The sequence below is a fragment of the Phasianus colchicus genome, chromosome 3 (assembly GCF_987193195.1).
Source record: "Phasianus colchicus chromosome 3, bPhaCol1.hap1.1, whole genome shotgun sequence".
Classification (NCBI taxonomy): domain Eukaryota; kingdom Metazoa; phylum Chordata; class Aves; order Galliformes; family Phasianidae; genus Phasianus; species Phasianus colchicus.
Genome location: NC_143438.1, coordinates 17160402 through 17176213, shown reverse-complemented (window position 1 = coordinate 17176213; position 15812 = coordinate 17160402). Strand labels below are relative to the sequence as shown.

The following is a 15812-nucleotide window of genomic DNA, read 5'->3' as shown; positions in this document are numbered from 1 at the left end:
ATTCAGGAGTTCTCAGCTGACCACCCTGAGCTAGATCCAACCAGCCTGCACACAAGATTAGTCTGGGATCACATCCTTTGTATCCTAGTTCCTGATATACAGAAATAGCTAAGTGAGGTAACTAACCTCAGAACAGTTACTGTAAAGGTAAGTGCAGTGAATTCACTTACATACTCAAATACTCTTTTGAAGCTCTAGGAAGTAAATGTACATAAACATATACTTCTTTAGAACATTTCTGTCAAATTTTCCAGCGCACTAAGAGTTTTAAACTGAAAGGAAGGCCCTCATTGTGAATGCACAGCTCAGTTCTAGCCCAGAATGTCTGTGCTTTATGGGCTCAGTAGCCTTCAAAGTATTTAAAAAAAATATATTCCTAGTGCAATCAGATTTTATGAAGTGGCAAATTAATCTGTTTTTTGCTAGGGAATGATTCAGAAGAAGTCTTTGCCATGAACTTACATAAAGAAAAACAACATTCTCAAACAGCAAAAACTGTGCAGGAAGGCTCAAGTTGTTGATAACAGTTGAAATATTGTCATTTCCTGCAGTGACTTAAGCAAATTTAAATTATATACACGTGCATTTTTATTTCCTTTAAAGATGGTAGAGTTAAAACTTCATTAAATTTAAATCAGCTAAAATACTGATAATAAATCAGCTAAAATGCTGGTCATAATACTGTTAACTTATGAAAATCTACAGAAAAGCAGCAAAAACTCACCATGAAAAATGAGATACAACTTAAATTGTAGCCTTATTTTGCAAGGCTATGGAATTAATAATTTTAGCATCTTGGAAAAAAGGAAATTTATTTCTCATCATGTTTCATAAAACAAGCTTCTATTTCTTGTTGATTCTTCTAGCATGTTTAGTCTTTCTTCCTATTTTTACTTCTCATGAGAGTGTAAAATACAAATGCTCTAATCTTGGTTTCATTTGAAGATCTCTTACCTTCCTTTCTCTCAAGATCTCTACTTTGCTTCTTCCAAATGGTTATCACCACTAGCTTTTCAATAGCCACCTTCTATCTCATTCAACTGTGCATCCTGATTTACTTAATTTTTGCATTACCTGTGACAACCTTGTATTAAGTGCATTACTTTATTTTTTTTTCATGTTCCAAGGCAACCTGTTTTATGTGGATATCCTGGCAGTAGATGTTGTATCTGCCAAGGAGTTAATAAGATTTTAATTAATTTTCTTAGTGATTCTAATGATTCAATACTTTGATACTGAGAGGAGTGTCTAATACAAAGCAAATCTGTGGCAATAGAACAAGGGGAAATGGGTTCAAGCTCAGGTAGGTTTAGGTTAGATATAAGGAAAACATCTTTTAAAGTGAGGGTAGTGAGGTACTGGAACAGATTGCCTAGTGTCATGGTTGATGCCCCATCCCTAGAGACTTTCAAAGTGCAGCTGGTTCAGACCCTGAGCAACCTGGTCTGGTTGTGCATGTCCCTGTGCATTGCAGGAGAGTTGGACGAGATGGTCTTCAGAGATACCTTCCAACTCTAAGCATTCTATGATTCTATGAAATGTTTACTAATTATTACTTTGACACTTCATTAGACTCACTAATTCACTGCTGTAATCTAAAAAATTTGTTCAGGTATTAACTTCCTTTTGGCTCTTGTATTTTTTAGTCATATAGTTAAGCTATGCTTTGAAAGAGTCCATTTTCTGAATTAAAAAGAAAAAAAAGAAATAGGAGATCTAACTCGACATACCAAACAAGACTAGTAAGAACTTTTGTGTATACTTCAGAACTGCAGTGTTATTTCAAAGTAAAATGTGTGAAAATGGGAAAAAAAAAAAAAAAGAAATATTAGAGCTGAGTGTCAAGAACAATTCATTATAATAATGAATATTTAATTCATTTTTGAAAAGACAAAAAATTACAGTCATAGTTGGAACATAGGAACATAGGAAATTGATTTGTAACTTGAAAGTAGAGTGTCATTTAAAATAAAAGAGAGAAATCTCCTTCCTTAAGCCAAATGCAGTAAAGTACTTAATCCCTTGCATAATTTTCAGCTCATTATTAGTCCTGTTGTCAATGAATGATCATGAGATCATGTGACTGAACTTTAAACATAGGATTATATATATTTTTGGTGAATAATAATCAACGTTTCTAGTTTCTCTTTTGAAGTAAAAAAGCATAATACTTCCTTTGTTATTAATCTTTCATTATATGCAGCCATTCCTGAAGGTAAAATTGACTTTAATTCTGCTCTTTTTTTTTTTTTTTTTTAATACCAGCAAATACAGGGATAAAGTAAGCCTTTCCATTTTATGAGCATTATCCAGAAATATATATGTATTACGACACTTCTAAAAGTAAGCATCCTAAAATACACTTTATTTTCTCATGAATTTGCAAACTCAAAAGTAACATATGCCTTCCTATCACTGTAACATGTGTGTTTTATAATATAAAGTTTATGATTAAAGAAAGCATGCAAGTACTCAATCCTTAGAACTGGTAGATAGCAACTTTTTAAAGTAGAAATACATTCCAAATGGATTGTCTTAAAAAAAAAACAAAACTGTTCTAAACCATTTTACTGCAAGATATATGATACAATGGAGTTCCTTTAACTATGTATAAGTTATATATATATATATTTTATATATAATACATATATAAAATATATGTATTATCATTGCAAATATCTTGATATGGGTTCTAAAATAATATTTCTTGTTTTTAGAGAGGTAGCTTTCAAGATGGTAGTGCAGTTCCTTCTAGAGTTCATTTTCATTTGAGTAGAACTCAGAAATTAAATGCATATTTCTTACTTCCTAGAAATCAAGATTCTTCATGCTTTGATTATTTTAATGATGGTTTTTTCATTACTCCCTGGCTTGCATTTATGATTTTTATTTTCATTGACTTCATCTTGTGACAGAGCACATATATATGCTAATAAACTTGTTCATTCTTATCCTTTAGATTAATTTTCTCCTATATTTATTTTATATTATGGGATATGATATAGAAAAAAGTGGGGCAAATGAAGAGCCCTATTTCCATCATGGCTTATAAATTTTATATTAAACAGCTGAAGATGGGAATTATTCTGAATTTAGGCCCACATTTGTCACTTCCTTAGTAGGTACTGGATTGAAAAATAGGAAATATGGCTTTAAACATTCTCAGGCTGAAATTAACATAGATCTCATAATCCAGCTTCGAGAGTATTTTCAAAACCTCACATCTCTTATATAAATCGTAGGCTGTGCCATGAACACTGAACTCCATATTATCTGAATTCCCTATTATCTAACTGGTTGCACTCCAGTCAGTGTGAATGTGGTTTTGAGATTGCTTTGCAAGTGTTCCCAATTCTTTACATGTGCTGAAGAGTGAGCCCAGGCACATAGTTTCAGGTTTTACCTTGTACCTTGTGGATTAAGCAGATGGTAAGATGCTTGCAAGTGCCTAATCTTTTTTGGCTCTCCAGCAGAAATGTTGAGTCATGACTTGAACCAGTGATTGAGCACCTGATGGGAAGACAGAGCCAACCCAGGGGAGCTCAGGTGCATGCAATGAGCCTGAATGACTGGAAAGGAGCCAGGATGCACCCCTTCCCAGACCTCATTTAAGGGTCGGCAATGGAGGTAAGGGAGCCTTGCTGGAGATTGCTGTGTATCTGAAGACTTCTAAAGGTAAGAAGCTTTTTTTTTTTTTTTTTTTTTTTTTTTTTATGAGCACGTGTGTGTTGTGTTTGAGCAGATCCTCGCTTGCTGCAACCTGGGGCCTTGCTGCTTTGTTGTTGCTGTGCTTTCTGCTGCATTACAAGCTCTTATTTGCTGAGTGCTTTTGGAAGGTAATATTTTGTATCAAAAAAATGTTTGTGTTCCCTAGTATTTCACAAGGAATTCTTTCCCCAAAATGAGGGTCTCTCTCAGTTAATGCAACTGCTAGAGGACTGCAACTATCTCAAAATAGAAATACTCAATGTATCAACTTCAATGTTGATTATTAGCTGCTTACTAATCATTTGTGTTTACATATGCTTTCTACTATGTACATTCACTCCTACTATCATAGAAAATTTATGTGTATACGTAAAGAGGGATTATAATATTTCATGCTAGCCTAAGTAGCTTAAATAAGCGAGCTGATTTTTCTAAGGATATTTCTGCAACTGACCTTAAAAAAGGAGTCTTCTCAGGAGGTGTTATACAGTCTGGTTAAAAGTGAGTCTCTAATAGTGTAGTCTGTTCTGTGCTGGTGGTACCACTATAAGTGACCAATACTTTAAAGCACATGACCGGCATACAATAAGAGGTAAATGACAATGAAGGAATATCTTCCTAAGTATAGACCAACCCTCAGAACTAAAAGCAAGAAGTGCAAATAATGTCATAATAAAAATAGATAAATAAATGTCACTCTTTAAGCAATTATTACAATGTTTACTCAAAGTTGCATTATGTTTATTGATTTGTAAAAGTTACATATGATTTCATTTTTAAAAAAAATATATTTAAAAAATTGGGAATATCTAATCCTAGAATTATCAAGAGTTGGTGGTTTCATCTTCATATATAGTAGGTAATGCCTGGAAACCTATACAGTGCAAGCTGAAATAATTTTTTTAATGTAACAAATTATTGTGATTGCTGGGAAGAACATAACTAAAATATTGTTCTCTTAAACTTATTCCTTTGTAATTTTCATGCACTAGTTCTGTAACGAACAGCATTCTATGAAGTAAATACTTCTAAGCCATAATGCAAAAATTACCTCCTTACTTGACAGCTCACTAAAAAAGTAGTAACACAGAAGTGAAAGGACAAGCAGAATCCTGATTATGTTGGTGTGGTTTCTTGGCTTTGCACTTCTGTACCTGTTAGTATAATAGGCTTGTGAGTATCTAGGATTTCTTTTTTTTAAAAAAGACTAGAGCATGTCAAAAAGGTAGGTTTTTTTTTTTTTTTTTTTGGGTACAAAATCTTACACTAGAACTGAGCTCTGGAAACCACTTCAGAAAACATCATGGCAAAATGTTTTGGTACTTACATAGGAAATAATGAAAATGTATTTTTCTTGTAAAACAGACTTCTAGCTGTGTTTCTGAAAAGAAAGAAGTTAAAACAAACCAGTTTGAACAAATTAGGAAGCAGAATGTTAATTATTTTCACAGGGTTAGATGAAAGTTACTTTTTTGTTTTAGTCGCTGTCTTTGACTCTAACTCTTCCCAGTTTACCTCCCAGCAAATAATCTTTTCATGGTTACCACTGTTCTTTTTAATTGTTACTCATGATATGTCTATCCCTTTTTTAAAGTTTCTTCATTCTTGAGCTGTTACCTTGTATTGGTGTTTGTAATCCTGTCAACCCTTTTCAATTGGTACTGTTTTTTTTCCATCTACATTCTGGATCTTGCTGATTTAATAGGTTGACAAACTGTGCTCTGTTACTCCCTTCTATAGCAATGCTAGAATGAATACCATCAGGGCAAGCAGACAATTATTTCTCACAGCACATCACTTCAATAGGTTGTTGCATGCAGTGAAGCATTGTTTACAGCTAATGCTCAGAGGTGAACGGTGGTGATCAATTTCATTTTCACTAGAATAAAAAATGAAGATGTTTGGCTTAACTTTGCAAAGTGCAAGGTGATTCATAATTAACTATGACTGGAGTACAAAAAACTTCTGGAATTTAACTGGGAATTCTCCAACTTATTTATCCACTTCTGAAAACTCAGAGTTTATGGTCATGTTTTAGCATTAAATATTTTTGCAGAGGCAGTTATCAGAAACACGCTTGAAAGTTTATTTTCAATTTTATTTATATACTTGGCAATTAGCATGTGTTTATGTAGTCTGCTGAATTTCTATTGATTTTAGCAGATGCTAAACTGTTTTGTTGGATTGGAGTTGACTTGAAGCATTTCATTGATATGCCAAATTGAGAAGTCTTTTTTAGTTTCTGCACTTAAAAAGGTGTAAAAATGCTGCTGCTACCTATATGTAGGTCTAGTGAATTTCATTTGCTTTGCTACTGATGTCAGCAAACGCATTAAAAAAAAAAAAAAAAAAAAAAAAAAAAAAAAGATTTTACATAAATAACTTCTTTAGCCTGATTTCAGTGTAAACATGTCTAGGTTCAAATTTAACTGAACTCCTAGTAACTGTTTAACTGTTTCAGGTAGGTATTGGAAATTAATGTGTGGGAAGTAAAATATTCCTGTCTCATTGAAACTTCCATTTCTTAGTCTCTGAAATATGTGAATTATCTTAATGTTTCATCTATATGGATTCTTCAGCTGCTTAACAAGATGCTCCCTAAAAAAAACACAATCTCAGTCCATCAGTAATGGTGAGCACCTGTTCAACTTAGTTACCTAAGTGCATGCCACATACCTCCCAGTGTGCTGGTTTCAAATTTAAAAGAAGGAAGACTTAGGTTGGATATAATGAAGAAGTTTTTTTACAGTAAGAAGCACTGGAGTAGGTTGCCCAGGGAGGTGGTGGATGTCCCATCCTTTAAGATATCCAAGGTCAGGCTGGACAGGGCTCTAATCAAGCTGTAAGTGTCCCTGTTCAGTTTCTATGGTTCTATAATAAGATTTTTTTTTTACTTTTTTACCAGGAATTATTTTCCTTGGCACAACATTCTACATATTTTTGTTTACGTACTAAATAACTATTTCAAAATTATTCATTACTTGTGAACAATTTATAATTGCCTTTGTTATTAAAGATGTATTTATCTACATTAACTTTCAGTAGCAGAATTGCTAGTTTGTGGCATTGTACGTTGCTTGTATCCCAGAATCGTAATTATGCATTAAGTAGAAAGCATACAATTCAGGTGGTCAGATAATGAAAGCACTTTTGTCTACAGTATGAAATCTGTTCTCTAGCATGCATTGTTCTGTATGAAAAAAAAAAAAAAATCCAGAAACTTCTTGTTCTTACTGATTCTTTTGAGTAACTGTTAGTCATACTGTTATTTAAGGCAATTGATTATTTTCTTGAAAAAAGTAGTATATGTCTTTTTGGTCAACAATAACAAATAACAGGTAATAAAACACTGCTTGTTATCTTTTCACTGTTTTGTATGCATGTAACTGAGGCTGTCAACAATCAGATAAAAGAACAAACAAACTTCCCAAAGGAATTGTAATAGTACTGTTAATGTTGCACTTTCTAAATGTTTCCTAACGTCTGTGCTAACTTTACCAATAATGTTTGGTATAAGAACTGAATCAGATCAGGTTTGCTGGAATGTAGGTATGATAGTCAATAGAATGTTTGATGTTAGCTTATCCTTTGCTTATCTCAGCATTAGTGGCATAGATACTCTATTTGCTTGTTTCTGGAAGCATTTGGGAAATAACTCTAATTTTTTGGTTTTCTGCTATTTCCTGCTGCTTAAGAAGGCTTTTAACACTTTTTGACTATCAACTGTCTTAATTTCAGGTCAGAACTGGTAATTACATCTTTATCATACAGAACATTTAAAGTGACTCTAAGTAACAGCCTACTGAAATTATAAATGGATTGCGAAATCAGTTCATGTGTGCTACAGAAGCCCTTGACAATATTTCACAAAATCTATGCATTGTCCTGCATGCTTCTGTACATTTCCAGTGTATTTTCTACTTTCTTGCTCTACAGTTAGGCTACGCCCTTCTGTGAGATTTCCAGAACAAGCAAGTATTTGTGCTGCTTACTTTCCAAGGACTTGTGCTAGGGAAATCTGGTAGAAACAGCTAAATTAAATACTTTGAACAGAAGAGAGAGAGAGAGAACCAGGCTCAGGTTCTCTTCCTGGACTTAAGCTGAATTTATGCTAAGGTAAAATACAGGAAAACAGAAAATACTTGATCTGTTTTCTTTTTACTTGTTTACTGTGGTTTGAGAAGTAAACCCAGGTTAGCATATCAGTAGTTGGTTTAATTTCAGTACAGCTAGAGTTTTATGCAGCAATGGGATTGGGAGAACAAATTTATTCTCAGATTTTCAGTAAACAGAAAAACCAAAAATGACAACTATAGGAAGCTTGATCCCAAAGCATCATCTGAGAAGAGTAACCAGTGTTCCTATTAGCAATAATTTTCGTGGATTACTAGAAGAAAACAGATACTTTTTTGTAAGTGAAGATCTTATGTCTTGCTATGATTCAACCACTGAATTGTGATTATTGACAATACTGTTAGTTTTATGTATAGAACTTTTACACACAAACCAGCTCCTATTTAGGACATTAATAGTTGTAATTAATAAAATATTTAAAGAATATCTACTCAGTGTGTCTAACCTGAACCTTTGGTGTTTGTAGCTCTTTCTTTTCTGATATTTTTATTATGCAGCCAAGGTAAAAGAAACAGATGACAAATACCAACACAGAACTGGTCTATGAAAGATCCGGTTTCATTCAGCTGTGGTAGCATCCTGATATTTCCATAAAATATACCTTGAACTTCTATGGCTTTTCATGAAAAATGTTGTCTTTACAGAAAGCCACTTGGAGATGCCACAAGCAGCAATACTTCAGATATGCTGTATATGTAGAGCTAAGGATTTCATGTTTGTCTAATCCTTTTTAACAAAGAAATCAAATTTATTACTGTTGTCCAGTTAAAATAATTGAATCACTGAATCTTAGAATGACTTAGGTTGGAGACATTGAAGACCATTGAGCACTTCATCCTCTCTGCCATGGGCAGGGTTGCCACCCACAAGTCTGCCCAGCATCTCATCCAACCTGGCCTTGAATGCCTCCAGAGATGAGGAATTCACAAGCAACATGTTTTAGTACCTCACAATCCTCTGACTAAAAAGTGTAACACTAACATCAATCTTAATCTACTCTTCCTTGACTTAAAAACATTCTCTCTTGTTCTATCCATATTAGACCATGTAAAAAGTCAGTTCCCCTCCTGCTAACTCTCTTCAAGTACTGGAAGGCCGCAGTGAGATTTCCTTGGAATTTTTTCTTTCATAAAATAAAAAAGCCTAACTCTCTCAACCTATCTTCAAGGAAGAGGTGCTCTAGCCCTTTGATCATCTTTGTGATCTTCCTCTGCACATGCTCCAACAGTCTTGTACTGGGGTCTCCAGGCTTGGACACAGTACTCCAGAGGGGGACAATAAGAATCTTTTTGCCCTGCTGGCCACCTCTCTTTTGAAGCAGCCTAGGATACTGTTGGCCTTCCAGGGAGAAAGAGCATATTATTGGCTCATGTCCAGCTTTTTGCACATCGGGACCTTCAGGTCCTTCTTCACAGAGCTGCTTTCAATGAGTTCTCCCATTCTGTTTCTATATCTGAGACTGCTTTGACTCAAGTACATCACCTTGCACTTGATCTTGTTAAGCTCATCAGATTCAGCTGTACCCATTATTTGAGTGCATTTGGATTTCCCCTGGATTGTGTTCCTCCCTTCTGTTGTGTCAGCTATACCACTCAGCTTAGTGTTATCAGCAAACTTGCTGAGGTTTACCTTATTCCTCTATCTATGTTGTTAATAAAGATGTTAAAGATCACCAGTCCAAAGATGTCCTGCTGGGAGACATCACTCATGAGTGGCTTCCACTTTAATGTAAAGCCATTGACATTAATCCTCTGGCTATGAACATTCAATGCATTCTTCATCTAATAGTCCAGCTGATCTGTAGCTTTCCAATCTAGAGGTAAGGATGTGTTTCAGGACAGTGTCAAAGACCTTGCACAGGAACAGGTAGACAATGTAAGTTGCCCTTCCTTCATCCACTAATGAGGTCCCTCTATCTCAGAAGTCCATCAGATTGGTCAGGCACTACCTTCTCTTGGTGAGGCTGTGTTGAGTGTCTCACATCACCTCTTGTTTCACATGTTTTAACATCCCTTCCAGGAGGATCCACTCCACGATCTTTCCAGACACAGAGGTGATGCTCACCAACATGTAGTTCCCTGGGTCTTAGTTTCTCCCTTTCCTAAAAATAGGAATGATATTTGCTTTTTTCCAGTTGCTGGGAACTTTGCCTGACAGCTATTATTTATCAAATATGAGGGAGAGTATCTTGGCAACATCAGCCAGTTCCTTCAGAACCCTAGTGAGCATGTTATGTGGCCCCATAGTATTTTATTCAGTCTCATGAATCTCTGGGACTTGTTCCACCCTTACACGGGGTGGGATTTTGCTCTCTTCACTCCCACTTAGAAGTTCAGGGACACAAGCTGCGTGAGAAACCTAGTGGGTCATGAAGGCTGAGGCTAAGAACTCTTTAAGTACCTCAGCCTTCTTCATGTCTGAGGAGGCCAGTTCTCCCTTTTTACTTATCAGAGAGGGTACGTGCTCCTTTCTCTCTCTCTTCTGCCAAATGTATCTAAAGAAAACCATGGCATATAAAGAAAGCATGGTTCTTGCAGCCTAGACTGCCTTTAATGATCTTTCCTGCATTGGTGAGCAACACATAAGTGACTGTCTTGTACCAGATAAAATGCTTTTATCTAAAGCCTTCCTAGTACCTAAAACTTTCCTCTGGTGCTGTACTAACTCTTTTTGTGTTCAAAATTCTACAGTGTCTGTCTTCCTCAAACAGACAGCTGAGTTTGATACAATGACTGAGTCACCTTACTGGCTCTTCAGTAAGGAGAGCTAATTGATGGTGGTTATTCTTATATTTCTTCAATAGCATAGTCTGCTTAACTTTCATTAGTTTTCATCTAAAGCTTGCAATGGAAGCCTTTTCCAACCCTTATTAACAGAACAGGCTCCTGTTTGTTGCGCAGTGACTTGCTACATTTATTGCATCTTAACCATGAATGAGTTCTGCAAAGCAAAGCTGAGAAAGGTTAGGCACTTGACTTAATGCTTAGACAGCTATCGAGGGCAACACCAGATAATGTCAGGAAAAGCCCAGATAAGTTCTGAGACCCTACATTGTCAAATTAATTCAAATATTGTGGCCTTTAAATAGTGGCAGTGAAATTCATGTGTATTAGCATAGGAATCTGATGTTGAAATCATATTTTAAACTTAAGATAACATTGAAGATGTTCTTAGAGGAAAGCAAAATTTATTCTGAAGTGCGTATATTTGCACAGTATTCTGTATAGTAGTTAATTAGGAGAAATTGAACAGTTTATCCTGTCACAGCTAACCCATAATATTGTCTCAAATATTTTCAATCAAAAATGCGTAAACCAGGAAACTCGTTAGTAAACAAATATAAACATATCAGTAAAAATAGCACACTGTACTAGACAGCATGCTAAAAAAAAAAAAAAAGACAAAGAAATCTAAGAAAAAATGTGTTTTGAAGACATTGAAGCAGCTATTAAAAATGAAAGAAGATTTTATATCCCTTATTGCATTTGCAAGGAAAGATTATTAATTTTCTTGTATTCAGAAGTCATTACCATTTTTGACTTTGGGTAAACTTACATTGGTCTCTGCTTCTACTCTCACTCAAGTCAGTAGTCTGTTCAGAGAAGACTTTCAATCATTTAGGGCTTGTTCAACCAAGAAGCCAGTATGTTATTATTCATGACAGAAGAATTTTATTTTTACTTCAGCATATCATAGAATGGCCTAGGTTGAAAAGAACCACAATGATCATCTAGTTTCAACCCTCCTGCTATGTGCGGGGGCGCCAAACACCAGACCAGGCTGCCCAGAGCCACATCCAGCCTGGCCTTGAATGCCTCCAGGGATGGGGCATCCACAACCTCCCTGGACAACCTGTTCCAGTGCTTCACTACCCTCTGTGTGAAAAACTTCCTCCTAATGTCTAACCTAAACCTTTCCCATCTCAGTTTAAAACCATTTCACCTTGTCCTATCACTATCCACCTTCATAAACAGTTGTTCCGCCCTCCTGTTTATGCGCTCCTTTCAAGTACTGGAAGGTCACAATGAGATCTCCCTGGAGCCTTCTCTTCTCCAATATACATATATATGTATCTATTCTTGTGTACATTGTGTAAGTTACTCATCTCTTTGAAGACAACATTCAGAAACTGTTTCAAAATGGTCCTGAGAATCTAGATCTAGATGGCCTTGCTTGAGCCTGGGAATGGACTGGATGACTTCCAATCTTAATCATTTTGTAATTCTTTGAATATTATTATGCCAGAAAATCAAGGGAATGCTTTGTCTCAAAAGCTAGTTCTATCTGAAGTCACTAACATTATTTTTCTATATTGTGAGTCTGGTGTTACAGCAAACAGAATTGCATCTTATTTCTCTATGCCAATTCCCTCTAAGAACAAGAGGGGAAGAAAATGATTTGAGTAAGGTAAGCAGTGGGAGGACAAAAGAAACATGTCAGAGACATGTTGCCACTATTTTTGTTTATTAGAACAACTTGCACAGGTGATTAATGTTGTAGTCCCATTTTCCTGAAGATGTTTGCTTGTGTTTTCCAGCAATAAGTTTCTTCCTTCATATGAAGGTTTTTTTAAAAGCAGTGATCTCCAGGCTGAGGTCTAAGGTCGTTAGTCATTATTCCTTTATCTGTCTAGAGCAACATGTGTGCTAAACATTCTGACAAATGACCATATGAGATAACAAGAAATCTAATACTCTACAAAAATGTTTAATGTCTGAAAATAATCTGTTTTGAATAAGGTAAATCTACATTCAATTTTGATTAAATTGGAGGAATATTGGAAGTGGGGTCATGAGAAAAGTTGTGTATACATATTTCATTTACAGCAACTTCCATGACACTCTTTTTCATGATTTAAACTTCCTAATATTAATAAAATCTATTCATTTATAATCTATCTCTTTTGAATATGATCTTTAGAGTCAAAGATTTATGGCATTTAATATATTTTGAATAAATTCTGTAAAGAGCAATCCATCTTTCTAAAGAAATGTTTATGTAAAAATTAATGTTAGATAAAGAATTTGCCAAATTTTCAATCCAGAGTCCTCTCTGCCTTACTTTACAAAAGCAATCTGTTTCTATGGACAAAAATAAACAAGTTCAGAGGAATCTCTTTTGCTAAAGTTTTGGGTTTTTTTTTTTTTTTTTTTTTTTGGTGTTTTGTTTTGTTTTGTTTGTTAATTAAAAGTGTTGTAGTCAGTGAACAAAATCTTTGCTTAACCAGGACCTTTAAAATCTACTAGACTGTTCAGAACAGTGGACAGATTTCTATGAGACATATAAGCTTATTGGCAGCTTGCTATCTGTATTTCTGTGATACAGGAACAATTAATATATTTCGTTGTTCCCTTTAAGTAAAGAAGAAAAGGAATTCCAGTGAAATAAACTGTACCAACGGCAACATCTCTGCCCAGTTAGAGCACCACTTTTAGAAATTTAACATAGTCAGGGAAGCACGAAAGCATGTTGTGGGATCTCTTGAGACTCTACCAACCACATGCTTTCTCATAAACTTCATTTAGAGTCTCCATCCTCAAAATCTGAGTTCCAGAAACCATTCAGGCAGCAATTTGACCCTCTCATCTTTCATATTCAGTATTTCAGCACATGGTATTAATGTGTTATTTCCTGAAATCGGTGTTAATTCCTGGAATTTGCTGTTCCCTTTGACCTCAGATGCTAAATTCATTCCTACATTTTCAACTAGAAAGTCATCCCAAACATCGACCAGCAGGAGGCAGCAAATGCCTGTGCCTCCGTGTTCGCTACTGGCAAGGAAGCACAGCGATGGGCAATTAAATTGAATTTTCTAGAGGCCTCTTTTCAAATCGAAAAGCAAAGGTTGTATACACACCCAGGAGACTGCTTTTGTTGTAACACAACTATTGAACTTCTTTCTACTTGGCAACAGAGAGGAACGTAAAGGATAAGAAGGCATACATGCATTTCCAGAACTGCAATATGCCTTCTACTATGTGGATGTCTTCTTTCAAAATCTTTTGTTTCTTGATGGAAATTACTCTGATGTCTTTTGAAAGAGACTTTAATGCTACACTGTGAAAGCTCTTACGGAAAGGCAGAGTTGCTTTACATAGTTGAAGTCGCCTTTTTCCAGAAAAGGGAATGGAAATTACATGTGTGGATGCTTCCTCCTCCTGCATTGAGAGAGCTCTCAGCTATTAGTTGTTGTTTTTATTTTGTCATGTCTCCACGTGTTTCTGTTTCTTTATCATCCTGCTTTCCATCATTTTCTCCTCAGCTCTAAAATGACAAAGCTGAGAAGACTGCTGGAGGCTGTCACTTGTTAATTACTTTTTGAGGTTCCCTGTCACAGGCTGCCAGCGTGATTTCCCCTCCATATCAGAAGCTGCAGATAGAAACAGAGTGAGGAGCTAAAAGTGAAGAGAACTGCCAGACCTCTAGTTCTCTGTACAACACTGGGACAAAACCAAATCTTTTCTGATCACCTACACAAGCTTGTAAAGTCCTTGGCATGGAACTCAGTAATGTAATTCAAGTTCAAGATGAGACAATTAACGGACACATGAAAGAGTAACTTAATTCAGCCTTTGATTCCTTCTCTCCTTCTCAGCCTTTAGGTAAAGCAAAGTAATGAGACAAGTAGAAGATAAACAGTGTGACTGTACACAACTGTTCAAAGCCTTTCTTCTTTCTGATATTATTCTCAGAACTCATTACTAGATGATGCAGCTATAAAACTAACTTTTTTTTTCCCTCTACAGAATTCACAAAAAGCATCCAGTAAGTACTGACTTGGCATTATACTGACAATAACACAAACTCAAGTCCTAATTTCTTAGGCTGATGGAATCACCAATCTCTCATTCTCTCTTTTCCCAAGATTTTTTGGCTCAGGAAACTCTTTAAATTAAGGGTTTTAAGTGAAAGCATGTGCTGCTCATTAGCTTTGCTACTGGCACACCTGTGCTGTTCTATGGTGTTTAACAGGCCTTTGCTCAGCTCAGCCTTCTGGAAAACACTGTGGTGTTGCTGTGATGGGTGAAGGTTTTCTCTGCTACTATTGACACTTTGGTAAAGGAGGCTAAAGGGGTTGAACTTGATGTATACAAGGAAATTGCTTTTGAACTAAAAAAGCAGTAGTGAATTGCTTGTGATGGGGTTAATGCTCAAGAATGGCCGTTCTTTTAAAATAAGTAACTCCTACAGAGGTTTTATAGTAGCTTAAGTAGAATCTGTTTTTTTAAATTGCCTAGATTGAAGAGAACAGCTTCATTCTATAGTACAGAATAAACCTGCAGTTTTTAGTTGTGTTTTAGTTTGAAATATAGTTGCCTAATAATTTAGGCTTTCTTGTGACCTGTTTGTGCTTTGAAAGCAAATAGGCATATTAATCTCTACTCTTTTTTTTTTTTTTTTTTTTTTTAGTGGGAAGCCAAGATATATAAGCTATATGGTCAGTGGATATTCAGCTCTAGTTTTTGACCTTTACTGTCTTGATTAAGGTATTTGAGTCTGACAGACAAGAGCTAGATGCAAAATGAGGAGAGATACTTCATTTGTAGACAGGGAGGTCTGATGAACCTGGAGTAAGAAATCTACATACTACCTGAAGCTGGAGAACAAGTACTGGATGTAAAAGCAAATGAGAGGAGTGCTTCTAGCTGGTGAAAGAGCATAGTGGATGATATCTGCCTTCTGTCTTTTCAGTAAGGTCGTAGCATGCTTGATTTAACTCCCCCTCACAAAAAAAAAGTAATCTTGATACAGAATTGTATTTGGCTATTCTTTTGAAAGACTAAAAGGGGTCCTTCTGTAACATCAATAAGTGGAGGGTTCATACGTTTGTTTTTCCTGCTGCTTAGCAGTAGAGCTTGGTTTATCCTGAACTGTCATTATGTTAGTTCTTTTACCATATTGTATGTCTGTCTCTATGGGGTTGACAGAGAGGGGAAATACTTAAAATCAATAAAATTAGTTTCATTTTC

At 35.5% G+C, this 15812-nt stretch overlaps 1 long non-coding RNA gene across 1 annotated transcript; it reads left to right on the top strand.

Annotated features, from left to right (window-relative positions):
• Nucleotides 1-3664, top strand: LOC149918438 (uncharacterized). Its single transcript, XR_016465448.1, has 3 exons — nucleotides 1-147; nucleotides 2266-2343; nucleotides 3471-3664. It is a non-coding gene; the product is annotated as an uncharacterized LOC149918438 (long non-coding RNA).
• Nucleotides 3665-15812: the final 12148 nt, after the last annotated feature.